Source organism: Solanum dulcamara, chromosome 2 (assembly GCF_947179165.1).
Source record: "Solanum dulcamara chromosome 2, daSolDulc1.2, whole genome shotgun sequence".
NCBI lineage: Eukaryota > Viridiplantae > Streptophyta > Magnoliopsida > Solanales > Solanaceae > Solanum > Solanum dulcamara.
Genome location: NC_077238.1, coordinates 59297748 through 59305549, shown reverse-complemented (window position 1 = coordinate 59305549; position 7802 = coordinate 59297748).

The following is a 7802-nucleotide window of genomic DNA, read 5'->3' as shown; positions in this document are numbered from 1 at the left end:
TGCCTTTTGGTGAGCTAGCTGTGTTTGAAATCGCGAAGTTGTATTCCCAGTTGGATATGGAGGTATTGATTGACTAGTGAGCTCTATTTACTCATTTCTTCTTCCTTGTTACCCAGTTAGGGTTGAGTTCCTTTTTAGGTCTTGTGATTGAGTTAGAGTTGTAGAGTTGTACTTTAGGCCTTGATTTGAAGTCGGTTGCATTTGTTAGTCCCGTGTCTATGCTCTAGAGGGTAAGATGCTTGTGGAGTCATTATTCTATGTAATTGTGTGTGTTGTTTGGGTGCTGGTGATGGCATGCATTGCATTAGATCATGTTTTTTCTCACAGATGTAGTTGACCTCGGTGTATGGATTGGTTATTGGCATTAATTTGAGAAAGCTGGATTGTAACTCAAACTATTTTATACTGATTTTTAAATTGGGGGTCTTACTACCTTTACTACTACTATTTTCAAAGGACTGGAGGCATCAAGGATGCGCTTATTTTATGATATTGATTTGAGGCATCGAGGATGCTGTCATTTTATAATATTGATTCAAGGCATCGAGGATGTGCTAATTTTTATGATATTAATTCAATGCATCGAGGATGTGCTTAGTTTATAGATTGATATAAGACCTGGATATGGACCAGGCGGAATATATATGTCTATTCCCGAGGCCCCTATGGCTATCCCATAGAGGAGCATGGGTCCTACTTCCTGGTCGCGACTGAAAATAGGTGTATATATCTTGGTCTGAGGAACTTGGCACAAATGGTACTACTAGTTTTACTATATTACTTTCACGCATATATGCATTGCCTATCACCAACATAGTTGTTTGTACATGTCGGTAGTATGGGATATCATGCAGGTTTACCTATTTATGAGTGAACATCATGGGCACACAAGGTCTCGAGAGGTATTGTCTTACTATTTACGAACTTGTGGCTGTATAAAGGGTAGTCTCATTTTTTAAGATAGTTACTGCCTTTGTTCTTATTTATCTAACTTTTTGTACAGAGATTTACTTGATACGATCCTTTGGGACTTTATGTGATATTAGTGTTTACTTTTGTTAGTAGGTTGTGACTTAGTTTTTCCCCCTTTCATAGTGTGCCATCGCGTTTTGGTCTTAGACTAGCTCCACCAGGTACGTCCTTCGTTTCCTTATTGTTTTCCTATCTTTCCTCTTATTATATCAGATGTTCTTATTGCAGGATTCCTTAATATTCTTTGTAGTTACTTGTGATATATACTCCATGCTTACATGTTATTTATACTTGCTTTATATTTGGAGCTCAGTCGGCCGATACCTACAGAGTTCCACTTGTTGGTACTCATACTACACTTCTGCACCCTACAGATCATAGTATGGGTTTTCACTAGTAATTTGGATAACATGCAAAGCAGCTCATTGATTTGGAGAATTGGGTGAGTTCTTGGCATTTAGAGTTACCTAGTTCCCTCTATTTTGGTTTGGACTAGTCTTTATTTTGCATCCGTAGATAGTCTGTATCACCATTACTATTATTGTATATATATAAACCTTGTATTTCCTTATTTAGTTTAGTAGATCGATTACTGACTGATACCAAGTCTAGGGGGTTGTCTTGTTGTATATATCTTATTATTCTGCTACTAGTATTAATATTAATATTCATTTCTTTCCTTCCGCTTGTGATGGTCCATTGCCTTTGGTTCCAGTCTATGAGGTTAGGCTTACCTACTGGTGGTTGATTGTAGGTGCCATCATGACTTGAAAAATTAGGTTGTGACAGAGTGGTATCAGAGCTTAGGTTCGTCGATATCGTCGATATAAAAGCAAGTGCCTAGTAGAGTTCTGTGGATTGGTGTGGAGACGTCCGTATCCTCTCTTTGGAAGGCTATAGGGCATTTTAGGAGAACTTTATTCTTGGCTCCTTATCGTGTGTATTTCTTTGATCAACCTCTAAATACTTTCTTAGATTTCATTCCTACTTCAATGGATAGTATGATTTTTTTGATAGACATGGTTGGAGCATCAGCACATACTACCTAGGCTTCAACAGTATCTATAACCACCTCAGCTTCTTTGGATCCAGTGCTAGAGATTTAACATCTCGATGAGCATATGCTTCAAGCAAGAGTAGTTTTGGGTGTATCAAGTGGTTCTCATCCTAAAGTTGGATCTATTGGTCCTAAGTAAGCTTCTACGCCGATTTATGAATATATAATTAAGTTTCTAGAGTGGGATGGATAGACTCCCCCTTGTTTCCTACCGAGCGAGAGTTGATTCAGGGTTTATTCATGGATTGATTTTGCTGCTCCTCTTAGCATCACAATAGTTGATAGTAGTGGGGTCTACTTTTCCCCAGGTGGTCAATTTTTTAAGGTCTATGGAGCATGCATGTATGGAGACTTATAGAGGTGGAGATAGGAGATACCGCCATCAATGTAGTAGAGGAAACACCCTGCTCTAAGGTAGGCATCATCCTAGTAAGGGCCAGCTTCACTCTAGACCTACTAGACCCATTGCGGGAGAACCTCATGTTCCGAGCGATTCTATGATATGTTATGGTGCCCATGGTGAACAGAGTTCACGACAGATATTTCAAGGAATTCTATCTAAGCATTCAGGTTTTGGAGCTTATACTAATTCAACTGGTTCATCTCAATGGGCTGCATTTAGTGGAAAGTGCTATATGTGTAGTGAGTTTGGGAATCTGTCTAGGGAGTGTCCTACAGTTACATATCGCAAGCGACATGTCAATAGGATCTGGTTCGTAGGGCTAAAGAACAGTTAGTTAGAGGTGGTACTTCTACTGTTTTGGCTAGTGGTTTAGGTGTTCAATTCGAGGCCAAGCACATTCCATCCCATGCTTTTGCAGGTCAGACAGACGACGAGGCTCCAAGGAACAATCAAATTTTATATATTTTATTTTTAGTACCTTCTTTGCTTGTACTACTTGGGTGTTGGGGTCTTCGTACCCATCAATGATTATTTGGCTTGTTAGTTTCATCTTGCTATTATGGTAATTACCTTACTTGGACTTATGTGGGCGTGCCTTCTTAGCCTGATAAATTATCTATTATTTTCTATGAAAGCTTTATTTGAAACTATGTGTATGTGTTAACTTTCCTAGGTGATTTCGTTTAGTAGTGGATCATATTGGTTTTATTGTGAGGAGGTAGAGTTATACCTTGTGGATTTTTGGCTTAGTTGATTGCTCTGGTGGATTTCTATTTAGCCATCCTAGAATTCTCTTGAGTTGGTCTTTTCCCCTTCCTAGCTTGCCTCCTTCAAGAGAAGGGTGTTTTAGTAGTTGTGGCCCTTGTGGTCTACTATGGATTTCGTTCGTTGATCCTTTCTTGTTTGAATTCATATTCTTAGTTCTTAAGGCAGTAAAGTTAAGGTTAGCCCTTCAAATTTGGTTGGGTTGTCTCTCCAGGGTAAGTTTTATGGTTAAGTGATTGGTTTGGCCGGTTATGCGATATGGTATCAGATGTCTATATGTGAGTTGGGAAGGCTGAAAATGGAATTTTGCCTTTATTTATTCTAAGTATGATAATGTTTTAGCCTACAGTGTTATGTACAAAGGGTTTCTATTCGGATTGAAGAGATAGAGTAATACAATTGTGATCGACCATTGGTTAGCTGAAAAAGGGTGTATATGGAGCAAGAGCATTCATATTGATGAGCTGTGGGTTATCATAATTGCCTTCGTATGCCCTTGAGAATTATAGACTTTGAGGTAGTTAGTTAAAACGTTTTGGAAATTTCAGTTATAGGTTTGTTTTACCTTAAAACCAGGATTACCTTCAATCTCGGTGATTCTGTGTTATGAGTTGGCTCCACCAGTAATATACAGTGGGTGCATTGATGGTTACAGAGAGTCAGATTATTAAATTAGATCCCCTGTTATGGTTTTCTTTGACTATATAAGACTTTGGCTTCCATGGGTGAATGAAATTTCTCCTAGAAAACTCAGCCTTCAGATAGAGTCAAAGTAATTCGTGAAATCATCTCCTGATTTCTTGTTTAGGGTGCGAGGTTCATGATTGTCATTGTGGTTAGATGGTAGTGTTCCTTGTAGTGGTTCAGCTTAATTTGTAGTCACTCTTGAAAAATGGTTTATATTTTGCTCGCTACCTGTCGGCTTAGCGTTTCTTGAGTCTCAGTGGTTAGCTCAGACCTGCATTGGTGCGTCAACTTATGGTATTTACTGTGATGGTTAGATTCTATTGGCTTACATTTCGCAGGTTTAATATCCTAATAAATTGCTTATTAAGTCAATTTTTCCCTTAGATTGGTGGTTTACTCATATTTGAACTCATGGAGTAGTACATGAGCTCATGGAATCAATTTCCATTGATCTTGAGTTATAATCTCATGTTGGTTCTTTTTCTACAAGTTCTATTGACAGAAAAGTGACATTAGAATTGGTTTAAATGTAGGTTTCTCATGTGGATTTGGTTTCTCCTTGAAGTGGTTGTTTCAATTATGAAAGATACATTAAAGTTTTGAAAGATAGGTTTCAGACACAAGTTATTGGTGCGGGAGTCATTGTGTTAAAATTTTTGGTTTGTGCCCTGGGTTGAGTGTCTTATTTTGTGTTCTTATGGATTTTTCATGTTCAGTTGGTGCTTCATTTTCCTTCAAGGTTATTGGGGAAATGTTCAGATAATGTTGGGAGCTGCTACTATGGTTTAGGATGGGTAGGATACCAATGATGACTAAAGAGTCTGAAGTTCGGAGTATAAAGAAAAGATTTTGACTTGGGAGATATTGAGCGTCTTCTCTTGTCGATTGGTCACGTAATTCTGAAAAATCTATGTGATTTTGGTTTATTTAGGGTTAGTCTAATGGGTTTAGTTGAGCTTGTTCCAGTTGGATGGTGGTCAGTATCAAAAGAGAGGAATTAGAAGTTGGATTGAGTTATGAAGAAGAAAAGTGAACTTGGGAGTGTTCCCCTGGCTTGAGTTCTATGTTGGCATTGCCCGACCCGAGAAGGTAGCTGTAGGTTTGGCAAATATTGCAAGCCTAGCTTACTAGTCTCTTCTCCCTTTGGTTCTGTTCGATCCTTTGACTTTCGAGGATGAAAGTCCTTTTAGTAGTGGATCTTGTAATGATCGTTAATGTCATTTTTATATTTTCTGATATTTTCAACATTTAGAGCCTTCTTGTAGCGACCCAAGTCATTTATGACTTGTTGGTATTAATAGTTCGGTTGTATGGTCGTTCGTTTAGGTTTTATGCTCATTTCCCTAGTTTGGAGGTCTTAGAGTTTGAATAGTTGACCTTAGTAAAAATTCCAGAAAGACAACCTCTGAATGGAATTTGATGGTTCCATTAGCTTTGGAATAGCCAAATAGGCTAATAGAATGGTTGGAATAAGCATCAAGCTTTATAGTGCGAGTTTGACCCATTAGGTGTTTTAGCCTTTAAGCTTTAGCCTAAGGTTGAATTTGGTCAACAATCTTAGTAAGAGCACTTGGATTGAAATTCCATTAGTGCGGTTAGCTCCAGACTGTCGAGTTTGGTCTAGAACCACCTTTCATTTCTGTCTCGAGGTTTCTGGTCTCATTTCAAGCCTCCATGTAAAAATGACAAATTTTATACTTAGGTGTGGGACCCATAATTTTTTAAGACAACCTCGGATGGAAATTTTGACTGTGCCATTATGTTTGAAACGTCAAATTTAGTAGGGAAGCATAGTATTTTTGCACACACAGAATTCCGAATAAATCCCGAGCACCCCGTCGGAGCTTGTTCAACGCTCAAGTTTGAGCCAGTGCAGCACCTGTTGGTGCAAGCACCATTGCTCATCGTGTTTGCTTGTGGTGCGCGGTCATGATGCACTAACTCAATATCCTTCACGATCACGATGTCCATTTTCCTTGTGGCTCAATATCGCGAGCATAGAGCTCCATAATTGCGATGCATTGTTTGTCTAGTCTTTTAATTAAAGACCAGACGCGAACTAGCGCCGACTCCCATCCCCTCTCTTTGATTTTGGGTGCTAGGGAGCTCTATTTTTTGCTATTCCAAGTCTGGTGGGTTCGTGTTGATGGTGGCTACATGTTGGCATGTTTAGGAAAGCGTGCACGATGATATTTTGAGGTAATTTCTGCTCCAAAGAGGCTGCCAAAGCATTGTTAGGGCTTTAATGGTGAAAATTATTGTTGGGATGATATACGTTGTATTGAGCATCGATTTGTGTCCTATTTTTGGAGTATAAGCTCAATAATGTATTTAGAACATTTTCACAGAGTCATTTTTAGGATATCTATTGCAGGTCCCACAATCTCATTTTAGAACCAATTATGGATCTGTCTCCGAAAAATACGATTTTAGGGTGAAAAACGTCTGTATTGACAAGGTGATCAATATTTTGGTAGAGTAGAGGCATTTGGATATGTATTTGGAGCAAAAGGCTACTGGAAAGTGGACTTGGAGCGCGCGTCTTTAGTTTCGAGGTAAGCTACGGTCTCCTTTATTTTGATTGAGCTTCATAAGATATTGTTTAGTATAAAAAGGTTGTAGTTTGGATTATATGTGATGGGTTTGTCTTGATTACTAGATTTTTTGTTTTTTTATCCCGGTGTGAATCTTAGGCTACTTTGCCTTATAAGACATATAGTCTAGTTGATAAGATTAATTATTATGCCTTATTTTAGCCTTGGTTAGCTTATTTTAGGTGGCTTGTTTGGAGTTTATGATAATTTCGGAGTTACGCCTTAGTATTGATTTGGGATGAAACTCAGTTAATGTAGCCATTGTTAGCCAGAAGTTATGACACTTAGTGTTCTTAACTATTATAGCACCTATCTTTGAGCTTCGGTGTAGTGATTTTCACCCGGTTAGGCTTGTGAATTACTTTTGGATCCCATTCATGGACTTAGAGCTAGAATCCTCCATGTTCTCTTTTGCCATTTGGTCGGCTAGCTATGTTTGAAATCTCGAGGTTGTATTCTAGGTGCATCTAGAGGTATTGATTAACTAGTGAGCACCTGCTTACTCATTTCTTCCTCTTTGTTACCCAGTTAGGGTTGAGTTTCCTTTTGGGTCTTATAATTGAGTTAGAGGAGTAAAGATAAGCTTTAAGCATTGATTTGAGGTCGTTTGCATTTGTTACTCCTATTTCTATGCTCTAGCGGGTAAGGTGCTTATGGAGTCATTATTCTTTGTGATTGTGCGTGTTGTTTGGGTGTTGTGATGGCATGCATTCCATTGGATCATTGTTTTCTCACGGATGTAGTCAAACCAGTGCATGCATTAGTTCTTGGCATTGATTTGATAAAACTAGATTCTAACCCAAACTATTTTATACTGATTTTCGAATAGGGAGTCATACTACCGTTATTACTACAATTTTTAGTGGACTGGAGGTATCAAGGATATGCTCACTTTATGTTATTGATTTGTGGAATCGAGGATATGCTCATTTTATTATATTGATTCGAGGCATCGAGAATGCACTCATTTTTATTATATTAATTCGAGGTATCGAGGATGTGCTCAATTTGTAGATTGATATAAGATCTGGATCGAGACCAGGCGGTATATATATGGGGGTTCACGAGCCCCTCTTGGCGATCCCATAGAGGCACATGGTAACTACTTTCAAGCCGGGATGGGAAGATGGTGTATATATCTTGGTATGAGGAAGTTGGTACAGATGGTACTACTAGTTTTACTGCATTACTTTCATACATATACGCATTGCCTATCACCAACATAGTTGTTTATACCTGTTGGCAGTATGGAATGTCGTGCAGGTTTACCTATTTATGAGTGAACATACTAGGCACATAAGGTATTGTTAGGTATTGTCTTACT